Source organism: Geotrypetes seraphini, chromosome 1 (genome assembly GCF_902459505.1).
Source record: "Geotrypetes seraphini chromosome 1, aGeoSer1.1, whole genome shotgun sequence".
In the NCBI taxonomy this organism is placed as follows: domain Eukaryota; kingdom Metazoa; phylum Chordata; class Amphibia; order Gymnophiona; family Dermophiidae; genus Geotrypetes; species Geotrypetes seraphini.
This window is the reverse complement of record NC_047084.1, coordinates 215,916,029-215,929,348: the sequence shown is the minus strand read 5'-3', so window position 1 is coordinate 215,929,348 and position 13,320 is coordinate 215,916,029. Positions and strand designations below refer to the sequence as shown.

Genomic DNA, 13,320 nt, shown 5'->3' with positions numbered 1-13,320 from the left:
TTTCCTGTGCAGCAGCAGCATTTCCCAGCCTTTCCTGTGCAGCAGCAGCATTTCTTGCAGCCTCCTTCCCAGCCGCCGCGTTTAAATTCACAGAAAAGCACTGCGTCTTCGGCGTCTTCTATCCACTGCGGCCAACCCTAGTGGAAACAGGAAGTAGTCAGAGAGGGCGGGCCGCAGTGGACAGAAGACGGCGAGGCCAGTGGTAGCGCGGTGTAGCGCTTGTCTATGAATTTAAACGCGGCGGCTGGGAAGGGGACTGCGGGAAGGTTTTGGCTGTGAGGGATGGGGGAGTCGCCTGCTGTGCTGTGGCGCATGCACCTCAAGCCGCCGCCACGGACGGACACAGTACATGTCAAGTCCCCACATCCTCCTAAGTGCGCATGCGCGCTTAGAGGATTATTATTATAGATAATACTAATAATTGCTATTATGGAGACTGTTTGTTTATTTCTGAATTTAGATGCTTCTGATATCCAGAAGGGAGAATGGGAGTCAATGTAGGTGAAATTTTCTGCTGCTTGTTATCTTCCTGTGTCAATATGAGCTTAATTCACTTGTTAGAAGGAGTAAATCCATTCAATAATACCACAGAACAAATTTTGAAACTTTATTTTTAATAGTTCCCTCCCCCCCCCTTTTTTGTGTGGAAAACTCATGAGATGTCCATATTGTGTCCCTGTACTAAAAGAAGAGCCTAGGTTATCCCAGGACAAGCAGGCAGCATATTCTTAACGTATGGGTTTTTTTAACGTATGGGTGACGTCACCGACGGAGCCCCGGTACGGACCTTTATAACTAGAAAGTTCTAGTTGGCCGCACCGCGCATGCGCGAGTGCCTTCCCGCCCGACGGAGGAGTGCGCGTAATTTCTTATTTTTTCTCTTTTTCCCTTCGGGTTTCTTTATTCCCTTCTAATTTGTAAAAAAAAAAAAACAAACCTTTGTTTTTTCCCTTTCTTTTTTCAACCGGCCCCGGCGGGGCCTGTTGTCATCATACAAGCCTCCGGCTTTGATTTTGCGGAGGCCGTCTTTCCCTTCATGCCCCCTCAGCCGGGTTTTAAGAAGTGCCAGCGGTGTGCACGCCCGATCTCCCTTTCGGACCCACACAACTGGTGCCTGCAGTGCTTGGGTCCGGAACATCGGGCTGACACCTGCACCCGCTGTGCTACTCTCAAGAAACGCACACTTAAAAATCGACAAATCCAGCAGAATCTCCTCTTCGGCACCGGTTCTGCTATGGATCCGACCCCGGCGTCGACGGCACCGACTAAATCGGCACCGTCAACATCGACACCGCCTGATCCTTCTTCGGGGTCGATAGCGCCAGGTAAGCCGGCTAAGAAGCCTTCCACTTCCCTCGAGCGCCCTCCAGCCACAGCGGCGACACCGGTCCTCCCGGCGTCCCGCAAACCCCGTAAACGCTCCGATCACGGTGAGTGCCTCTTCATCGGCCTCCTCATCGCCGGAGCGTAGAGCAGCACCGATGGTACCCAAGAAAACTAAAACGGTACCGGTGCCCCCATTGGAGGACCGTATCTCGGCTATCCTCCAGGACAAATTGCATGAACAGCTACAGCACCAACTTCAGGAACTGCTTCCGACCCTATTGGCACCGCTCCTTCCGGTACCGGTCCGGCCCGAGCCTCGCACCACTCCGCCGGTATCCACCCCCTCGGTACCGATGAACACTTCCATGCCGGTCTTATCGGCTCAACCTGCACTTCAGACGTGCGCCGCGGAGGACCCCTCCCGGCCCCAGGACCGACACCGGTCGTCTCGGGACCGGGATCGGCACCACTCCTCCCGGGACAGGGATCGACGCCGGTCTTCATCCCCCGGCACCGTATCCATGCGATCTGGAAAATCCCTTTCTAAAACCCGCCATACTGAGCCGGCCGTCAGGGACCCAGATTTATGGGAGCAATCCCCAATCGGTACCGAGGAGGATGCCTCCTCTACAGATGAGGAACCCTCCATGTCTGAATCCACCTCCAAGCCCGAGCAATCCTCCTTCTCAAAATTCCTTCGGGAGATGTCTGCGGCTCTTTCCATACCACTTGAGTCCGACTCCAAGAAGTCCCAGGCCTTTTTAGAAGCCTTGGACTTCGACCAACCTCCCAAGGAGTTTCTCAAACTGCCCGTACATGATATCTTACGGGAAACTTTTTATAAAAATTTGGAGAATCCCCTTACAGTTCCAGGTGCCCCTAGGAAACTGGACAGTTTATACCGGGTCATCCCTATTCCGGGATTTGATAAACCCCAATTACCCCATGAGAGCCTCCTGGTAGAATCCACTCTCAAAAAATCTCATGGTTCCAGTGTTTATGCCTCCACCCCTCCTGGCAGAGAGGGAAAAACGATGGACAAATTTGGTAAACGCCTGTACCAGAATGCCATGCTGGCTAACAGAGCCAACAATTATACCTTTCATTTTTCATTTTATATGAAACACCTGGTACAACAACTTTCTGCTTTGCAAAAATATATCCCTGAGCGCAAGGTTCCATTATTTCAACAACAGATTTCCACCCTCCTTCAACTCAGAAAATTCATGGTGCGCTCAATTTATGATTCCTTCGAGCTCACTTCCAGAGCCTCTGCACTGGCTGTAGCCATGCGTCGCCTCGCCTGGTTGAGAGTGTCTGATCTTGATGTGAACCACCAAGACCGCCTCGCCAACGCGCCCTGCCTTGGTGATGAACTTTTTGGGGAGTCTTTGGATACCACGACACAAAAACTTTCGGCTCATGAAACGAGATGGGACACCCTCATTAAGCCTACAAAGAAGACTCCACCTGCAAGACCATACAGACCTCAGTCCTCTTACCAGCGTCGTTTTTCTGCTAGGCCACTTAATCCCCCTCAACAGCAATCTCGTTGGCCTCGCCAACAACAACAACAACACTCTCAGGCTCGCTCTCAATCTCACCAGGCGACCAAGCCTCTCCCTCAGACTAAGCCTCCTCAGCCCTTTTGACTCCTTTCTCCAGGGCATAGCCAGTCTACAACCGTCGATGCCTCTTCCTCAACCTATCGGAGGCCGCCTCACCATTTTTCTACGCCGCTGGGAGGCCATCACATCAGACCTGTGGGTTCTCAACATCATCCGTCACGGATACTCACTCAGGTTCCAGACTCTTCCTGTAGACCATCCTCCCGTAGAGTCTGCTTCTCATTCCTCCCAAACTCCTCTCCTCCTCAGGGAGGTCCAATCCCTCCTCCTTCTCAATGCCATCGAAGAAGTTCCACCAGACCAACGAGGTCAGGGATTTTACTCCCGCTACTTCCTGGTACCCAAGAAAACAGGGGATCTTCGTCCCATCCTCGACCTCAGGAACCTCAACAAGTGTTTGGTCAAGGAAAAATTCAGGATGCTCTCCCTTGCCACGCTTTATCCTCTCCTTTCTCAACACGACTGGCTATGTTCCCTGGACCTCAAAGAGGCCTACACTCACATTCCAATCCATCAGAATTCACGTCGTTACCTCCGATTTCAGATTCAGAATCGCCACTATCAGTACAAGGTACTACCCTTTGGTCTCGCATCATCACCCAGGGTGTTCACCAAGTGCCTGATTGTGGTAGCGGCCTGTCTCAGGTCCCACAACCTACAAGTGTTTCCCTACTTGGACGATTGGTTGGTGAAAGCAACTACGTCTCCGCTTGTACTGCAAGCCACTCACCACACCATCTCTTTCCTCCATCTCTTGGGATTCGAGATCAATTATCCCAAGTCACATCTGCTCCCCACGCAGTGCCTTCAGTTCATCGGAGCAGTTCTCGATACCGATCTGATGAGGGCGTTCCTTCCTGCCGACCGGCACCGGACTCTGCTTCACCTCTGTCGACAGGTGCTCCTCCAACCATCCATCCCTGCTCGCCAGATGATGATTCTTCTGGGTCACATGGCTTCCACAGTCCATGTAGTTCCTCTGGCGCGACTCCACCTCAGGATACCTCAATGGACCCTCGCCAACCAATGGTCACAGACCACGGATCCTCTTTCTCATCCCATCTCTGTGACATCATCTCTTCAGCAATCTCTTCAATGGTGGTTGAACTCTTCAAATCTTTCCAGGGGCCTCCTTTTTCATCCACCCCCTCATTCCATGATCATCACCACGGATGCCTCCCCCTATGCATGGGGGGCTCACATGGGAAGTCTCCGCACCCAGGGACTTTGGACCCCTCAGGAGCGTCAACATCACATCAATTTCCTGGAACTCAGAGCCATGTTTTATGCTCTCAAGGCTTTCCAGCACCTTCTCTACCCTCAGGTTCTTCTCCTGTGCACGGACAACCAGGTCGCCATGTACTACATCAACAAACAGGGCGGCACCGGATCTCGTCTCCTTTGTCAGGAGGCCCTCCGAATCTGAACATGGGCCACAGCCCACAACCTTTACCTCAAAGCTGTCTATATCCAGGGCGAACAGAACTCCCTGGCCGACCATCTCAGCCGCATCCTTCAACCTCACGAGTGGACCCTGGACCCTCCCACTCTCCACTCCATCTTTGCACGCTGGGGCACCCCGCAGGTGGACCTCTTTGCAGCTCCTCACAACCATCAGCTGCCCCAGTTCTGTTCCAGACTCTTCTCTCCGCATCGTCTGGCCCCGGATGCATTCCTGCTCAACTGGACGGATCAGTTCCTCTATGCCTTCCCTCCACTTCCTCTGATGTTGCGGACCCTGTTCAAACTCCGCAAAGACAGGGCCACCATGATTCTCATCGCCCCTCGGTGGCCCAGACAACACTGGTTCTCCCTCCTGCTTCAGCTCCAGGGAGCCCATTCCTCTTCCTGTCTTTCCTACTCTGCTTACACAGCAGCATCAGTCTCTACTACATCCCAATCTGTCTTCCCTCCACCTGACAGCTTGGTTTCTCTCGGGCTGACTTCTCCGGAACACCTATCCCAGCCTGTCCGTCGAATTTTGGATGCCTCCAGGAAACCCTCCACACTCCAATGTTACCATCAGAAGTGGACCCGGTTTTCCTCTTGGTGCCTCCTGCATCATCACAATCCCACCTCATTGGCGGTGGAGACCGTACTGGACTATTTGCTCTCTCTGTCCAATGCTGGCCTCAAGTCTACCTCAATCAGAGTCCACCTCAGTGCCATCACTGCTTTTCATGAGCCTATCCTCGGAAAACCTCTCACGGCTCATCCCTTGGTTTCCCGGTTCATGAAAGGCCTCTTCAATATCAAACCACCTCTACAGCCTCCTCCTGTCATCTGGGACCTCAATGTGGTTTTGTCAGCCCTCATGAAACCTCCCTTTGAGCCTCTTGCTACTACTTCGCTCAAATTTCTCACTTGGAAGGTGCTTTTCCTCATTGCCATCACCTCTGCCAGGAGGGTCAGTGAGCTGCATGCACTGGTCGCCGATCCACCGTTCACTGTTTTTCACCATGACAAGGTGGTTCTGCGCACCCATTCGAAATTCCTCCCCAAGGTGGTTTCAGCCTTTCACCTCAATCAGTCCATCGTACTGCCTGTCTTCTTCCCAAAACCCCATTCTCATCCTGGAGAACAGGCGCTCCACACGCTGGATTGTAAGCGTGCCCTTGCTTACTACCTTGACCGTACCAGGGCTCATCGCTCCTCTCCTCAACTTTTTATATCCTTCGATCCCAACCGTCTAGGTCATCCTGTCTCTAAACGAACGCTGTCCAATTGGCTTGTGGCCTGTATTGCGTTCTGTTATGCTCGGGCCGGCCTATCACTGGAAGGAGCTGTCTCGGCCCATAGAGTCAGAGCTATGGCTGCTTCTGTAGCTTTCCTCCGTTCCACACCTATTGAGGAAATCTGCAAGGCGGCTACTTGGTCTTCAGTTCACACATTCACTTCTCACTACTGTCTGGATGCCTTCTCCAGACGGGATGGACACTTTGGTCAATCTGTGTTAAAAAATTTATTTTCCTAATGGCCAACCATCCCTCCTCCCTCTCTGTTAGCTTAGAGGTCACCCATACGTTAAGAATATGCTGCCTGCTTGTCCTGGGATAAAGCACAGTTACTTACCGTAACAGGTGTTATCCAGGGACAGCAGGCAGATATTCTTACGACCCACCCACCTCCCCGGGTTGGCTTCTTAGCTGGCTTATCTTAACTGGAGACCACGCACTCCTCCGTCGGGCGGGAAGGCACTCGCGCATGCGCGGTGCGGCCAACTAGAACTTTCTAGTTATAAAGGTCCGTACCGGGGCTCCGTCGGTGACGTCACCCATACGTTAAAAAAACCCATACGTTAAGAATATCTGCCTGCTGTCCCTGGATAACACCTGTTACGGTAAGTAACTGTGCTTTTTGGGAGAAAGGGATGAGAGATTATTGCTGCATGCTGCACCTAGTGGATGTGTGGGTGGAGAGTGAGTATAGTATGTAAGCTTGTGGACGTGACAAAGGCAAGAGGATGTGCTTGACTGAATGAGTCACAGAATATGCACTAAGTAGAAAATGTAGGTATGTAGGTGTGTGTTAAATGCAAATATGTTGCAGTCTCTATTTGTTGTTGCCAAAGTCAAATAGGGAGCGGCCTAACCTGTGATCAAGGATAAATGCTGGGTCATGAAGTCAGGATTAATATATGCTACTGATTCTAGAGTATGAAAACTCATTTCATCATCCAGTGCCTCCAAGATCCAAGTGAAAATAAGATGTGTCAGTCTGATTTTTCCCAGTTGAGAAATTAGATTATTTAAGCAATATAACTACAGTATACAAGCATGGGGTTAACCTGCATGGAGAAGCAGTTACTATTCTAACCACATAACCAGTCAGTGAATGAACCATTTTGGGCATAATCAGCTGTCGGCTTTTATCTTGCTAGTTAACTAATAATTAGTAAGAGAGTTGGTAATAAAAATGCTTTGACTTGTCTGTGCAATTTAATTGTTATTTGAAGGATGTTGCATAAAAACCAGATAAATCCACTTTAGGGACAATCTGAGATTTTGTTAATGATGTATACTTTCATAGGGCTATTTATTATCTACTTACTTATTTTTGCTGAAAAACATGTCAAGTCCTTGTATTGGTCATTGCAAAATGTTATTTCATCTTTGGCTTTGTGCAAAATCCTGTTAAATCCACAATGGTTAGTCCTTCAGGAAAAGAAATTTTAAAAAGGCTATTATCTATCTGTCTGTAGCTCAGAATGGTTTACAACATGAATTTATTCAGATACTCAAGCATTATTCCCTATCTGTCCCGGTGAGCTCACAATCTGCCTAATGTACCTGGGGCAATGGGGGACCAAATGGCCCGCTTAGGGTCACCGGGAACAACTAATTTCCTAATATATTAATTACTTTGCATGCACAATATTTTTGTAGCTGCTGCTATGGTTTTAAAGCGCTAATTTAAGTCAATTAATGTATGGTGATAGTTTTATATAGTAATACGTGTTTGGGTCCATGCTTTATTAACCATGATGTGCTAGCCCAGCTGATCATTTAATGCTGCAAAGCAATGCAAATCTTGGATTGAATCCCAGCTCTGCTCCTTGGTGACCCTGGGCAAGTCACATTATCCTCCATTGTCCCAAGTAGCTCTGCTCCTTGGTGACCCTGGGCAAGTCACATTATCCTCCATTGTCCCAAGTACAAAATAGGTCCCTGTATAAAAGTAAGCCGTTTTGAATGTGTAACTACAAAAAGGTGGTATACAAGTCCCACTCCCTCCCCTCCTTTTAAATCATTAGTCAGAAATACTTGATTTAAATCATGGTTTTCTACAGAGAGACTCATTCTTGCTTGTATAATCTTAATTACAACCAGATGAAGGTTTCATTTTTTTTGAAAAATAACTTTTAAGATTAGTTTTACAGTTATATAAAAAAATTACTGGTTTGGTTATACTGTCAGAAATATATAAATAAATAATTATGAAATTTATTGCTAGGTGAACTTTCACCAGTTTAATTGGTTAATCATTCGTATGGTGTGACTGATACACTATCCTGAACAGGAACAGATAAATCTGAAACTGTAGAACAGGAAGATTTGGTGATCTCGAAGGTGGATAGTTTCCAGAATCCTTTAGGTTGGCAAATATATAATAAACAAAAAAGTCTATGCTGTTATTTTATTATTGATACCATTTCTGTTTTATTTAGTATTACTCATTATGTTCACTGCCACTCAGTACTGCCCAAAAAGGAGTATTTGCTTGTTTAAACTCTCTTCATAACAACTGCATCAAAATGATGGTAACACGCAGTAATAATAACAAATATAGGGGTCCTTTTACTAAGGTGCACTAGCTGTTTTAGCGCATGCTAAACGCTAACGAGTCCATTATAGTCTATGTGCTATTTAGCTTGCGCTAAAACGACTAGCGCACCTTAGTAAAAGGACCCCATAATTTTGCTCAAATATTACAGTTCCTCAAGGCAGTCCTTAAGAAATGTGATGAAATCAGAACATTTACTAACCTGAAGATTCCGCCTGTTCAAATGTGTTCCTTTTGTCATCTTCATCAAAACACAAATTCCAGAGTTTAATTACACTTCTGGAATTATGGAATAGAGAATGACACGGGGCAAATTTGTCCCCGTCCCCAAAGGAACTTAATTTCCCTGTCCCGTCCCTGAGAATTTTGTCGCTGTCCCTTTCACTGCCCCATTCCTGTAAGCTCTGCCTTAACCACACAGGCTTCGAACATTTATCGTTTACTGTTGTTAAAATTTGATATACTGCTCAGTCTTCATATATTAGAGTGGCTTACATAAAATATAAAACATTAATAAAGGAATGTCATCAAATTTGATAGGACAGATCTAAATCATTAATTCCAAAGGAAAAGAAAAAATAGAATAAACCATTGTATCTTAAGTACATTATTGCAATGTGTTTCCTGTCAAAAATTACAAAGACTAGGGGACACTTGATGAATTTGCCTCTTTGCGGATGATACCAAAATCTATAATAGAGTAAATGGTGTGAATAACATGAAGAAAGACCTAGTGAAGCTTGAAGAATGGTCTGAAATTTGGTAGCTAAAATTTAATGCTAAGAAATGCATGGTCATGCATTTGGGCTGCAGAAACCCAAGAGAACGGTACAGTTTATGGGGTGAAGAACTTATGTGCACGACAGAAGAGCGGGACTTGGGTGTGATTTTATGTGATAATCTTAAAACTAATAGGAGGAAATATTTTCTCACTCAGAGAATAGTTAAGCTCTGGCGCGCATTGCCAGAAGTTGTGGTAAGAGCGGATAGCATAACTGGTTTTAAGAAAGGTTTGGATTATATCCTGGAGGAAAAGTCCATAGTCTGTTATTGAAAAAGATGGGGGAAGCCACTGCTTGCCCTGGATCGGTGGCATGGAATGTTGCTACTCTTTGGGTTTTTGCCAGGTACTAGTGACCTGGATTGGCCACCGAGAGAAAGGGGCTGCTGGACTTTATGGACCATTGTTCTGACCCAGTAAAGTTATTTTTATGCTCTTATGAGCATTAATAGATCTTCCATTCTCCACTAGCCTGAACATCAAATGCCAAGGTTAAAAAGAATGTTTTTTAAATAACTTTCAATTTTTTTAAAATAGACATTTCAGTACAAATAGATTTAGGTAATTTGCTCCACAACGAAGGTGCTAACCATGCAAAGGCACTTAGGAATATAAGGGATGGCAGGATTGCTCAAATATGAAAGGGTTTTAATATAGTTTCTTGTACAATCCCACTCTATGCCTGGACAAGTGAGTCATGTATCCCATCTCACAAGATTTCTTGTAGGAAGCCTCATTTACATATTTTTGATCCTCCCCTTTCAGGCCTGCCTCTGACTTCCAGTTGTCTTCCTACAAGTGAGACAGTAGGACCCGGACCACTTTGATCTTACAGCATGGCTCTTGAGCACGCAGATTTAGTGCACAGAGGCTACTTGACAGAAGTGATAGCTGCCATCTTATGCAGCAAGAAGAAGCCGACTGTTGTCATGTATGCTAAGGCTTGGCAGTGTTTTCATAATTAGTGCATTCGAAAGAACATAGACCCAAACTCAGCGTTGATCCCGCTGGTTCTTGCCTTCCTACAGGAAAGTTTGGTGACAGGTCTTGCAGTTGGCTCTCTGAGAGTTGAGTTAGCTAGGGCTTTCTTATTTTGGACCTCAGCCCCTGGGAGGCTTTCATGCCACTCATCTGAATGTGATCAGGTTCTTAAAGGGCGCATTGCAGCGCTGCCCTCCATTGTGCCAGCCTTTTCCGACTTGGAATCTGAACATGGTTCTCAGGTCACTGACATGCCCGCCTTATGAACCGTTGGACTGGGCTTCTTTAATTGACCTTACCATCAAAGCTAGTGGCTGTTGCATCAGCCCACAGGCTTTCCAAACTTCAGGCTTTGTCCTGCAGAGTTCCTTTTCTTTGCATTACAGATTCTAGTGTTATCCTAAGCATGGCTCCTTTTTGTAAGCTCTTCTGAGACAGGACCGTCTCTTGCGTGTGCCGTGCTATTTGCATCTGGTAGCGCTATAGAAATAATAAATTGTTGTTGTTCCCATGGTATCTGACTTTCACATCAACCTTCAGGTTCAAAAGCGCATGACAGGGTATTGAAATTGTTGGACATGTGCAGATTCTTACTCCAGTACTTGGAAGTTGCGAACGAAGTTTGTTTGTTGGATTGCCTATGCTAGCTTTGAAGGCCACCATTTCTAGATGGATTCAGATGATGATTTCATCTGCCTGTATTGGAGCTGGTAAGCATTCTTTTGTGTCAGTGAAGGCGCTCTCCATGTGAGGAGTGGCACCTTGTGGGCAGAATCTTCAGCGGACTCCCAAACAGATATTTGTGGAGCGGCTGCTTGGTTTTTCTTTGCATACCTTTACAAAGTTTTACAGAATTGATGTGGTGACCAGGAGGGATTCTGCATTTGGATCCTCTGTTCTGGCAGCAGGCTCATCAAACCCACTCTGAATTTGAGGGATTGCTCTATTATGTCCTACTTGTCCAGAAATAGAGTGGGATTGTACAAGAAGGAAAGATTAGATTCTTACCTTTGCTAATCTTGATTCTTGTAAATCCACACTCTATTCCTGGAACCTGCCCTGAGAGTTGCTGATTCGTCAGTTGTCTGCCTTAATAAATACTGGTAAGTTGTATTTCTGATTCTTTGACCAGCCTTTATCAAGTGATCAGACGGGCCCCAAAGTGTCGGGCTGGGTCAGAAAGTGGTTGAGTGGAAGACGACAGGGTAGTGGTCAATGGAGATCACTCTGAGGAAAGGGATGTTACCAGTGGTGAGCCTCAAGATTCTGCTCTTGGGCCTATTCTCTTTAACATTTTTATAAGCGATATTGCTGAAGGGCTGTCAGGTAAGATTTGCCTCTTTGCGAATGATACCAAAATCTACAATAGAGTAGACATCCCGGATGGTATGAATAACATGAAGAAAGACCTAGCGAAGCTTGAAGAATGCATAGGGAGAGGTATGGCCAGTAGGAAAAAGGAGGTATTGATGTCCCTGTATAAGACTTTGGTGAGACCTCATTTAAAATATAGTGTACGATTCTGGAGGCTGCACCTTCAAAAAGATATAAAAAGGATGGAATCGGTCCAGAGGAAGGCTACTAAAATGGTGTGTGGTCTTCATGATAAGGCATATGGGAAAAGACTTAAAGATCTCAATCTGTATAGTTTGGAGGAAAGGCGGGAGAGGGGAGATATGATAGAGACATTTAAATATCTACGTAATGTAAATGTGCATGAGTCAAGTCTTTTTCATTTGAAAGGAAACTCTGCAATGAGAGGATATAGGATGAAGTTAAGAGGTAATAGGCTCCGGAGTACTCTAAGGAAATATTTTTTTTACAGAAAGGGTGGTAGATGCATGGAACAGTCTCCTGGAAGAGGTGGTGGAGACAGAGACTGTCTGAATTCAAAAGGGCCTGGGATAGGCACGTGGGATCTCTTGGAGAGAGAAAGAGATAATGGGCAGACTAGATGGGCCATTTGGCCTTTATCAGCCATCATGTTTCCATGATACATGGCATAAATGCACATGAGTCGAGTCTCTTTCATTTGAAAGAAAACTCTGGAATGTAAGAGGGGCATAGGATAAAGTTAAGAGGTGATTGTACTCCTCTTTTTACAGAAAGGGTGGTGGATGCGTGGAACAGTCTCCCAGAAGAGGTGGTGGAGGTGGAGACAGAGACTGTGTCTGAATTCAAGAAAGCGTGGGATAGGTATGTGGAATCTCTTAGAAAGAGGAAGAGATAATGGTTACTGCAGATGGGCAGACTGGATGAGCCATTTTGCCTTTGTTTGCCATCATGGTTCTATGTTTCTAAGTATATTGCCCCCATGAAGTATTCAGTTCTCTCTTAAGAAATGTTCACATATCGATGTCAAAACTTTTTTTTATTTATCTCTGGAAAAGAAAGTGATATAATTGCAGGTAAACAACAAATATTTTCCTTGATTTACTCACAAAACAAAAGATATCCACAAAAATGTGTATTCTAATTGAGGAATAAATTAGTACATCCCCACATATCCTCCCACTGTTTCTAATACAGACTTATTTTGTCTTTCCTTGTTGTTTTGCTTGTATCCCAAAGCGAGGGACTCTTGTTACCTGTTTAATTTTTTTTTTTTTAAAACACAGCCAGCATTTAAAATAAATATATGGTGACTGGCTGGATTGATTATTGGTTTGTTTGCATGGAATCGTTTAGTATCAGTCAAGTCATTTTACAGCTGTTTCTACTTTATAGTTTAGAAAGGATTTAATTTAGAATGAATTTTAAAAATAGGATGGATTTCCATCAAGATCAACTCCCTCCTCCCCCTTAACTCTCACCACAATTCTCGCTGCTCTCCATAGCAAATGAACTAATAGCTCAAGAGATGTGTTCATGTTGTAGTTACCTCTTTCAAGGTGTTAGCACCACAGCAGAGTTGAGCCTTACTGTTTTGGCTGTAATACATTAGCTGTTCTGGAGAGAAACCCTGCATGCACATTTAAAACTAGATTTTGTTTCTCAACTTAAGTTTCCAGTGCATTTCTTCCATCTTTCCATTACAGCAAATTGTGTTCAAGCAGCTAAAAATAAGTTCCTGTTGGAAATCTACTTATATGCATAAGACTTGGCTGTGTTGCTGCACATCTGCAGTTAACCAACTGCTATTATCATTATTACCAATAATAAAATCCTAAGCGCGCATGCGCACTCCTACCTCTGTGATCCGTAGCTCCGTTACACCGCATGTGCAGTAGAAGGAGCCTGTGGCGTTTTGTGTGCAGCGGTTTTCTGGCTCCTTCTACTGCGCAGGCGAAGGCACGGAGTTTGAAGTGGCAAACACCACGG

General features: G+C 45.7%; 1 protein-coding gene across 4 annotated transcripts in view; it reads left to right on the top strand.

The window, feature by feature from the left end:
• Positions 1–13,320, top strand: part of NIPAL1 (NIPA like domain containing 1) — an 83,716-nt gene that overhangs the window by 45,270 nt on the left and 25,126 nt on the right. The gene's annotated exons all lie outside the window — the stretch shown is intronic.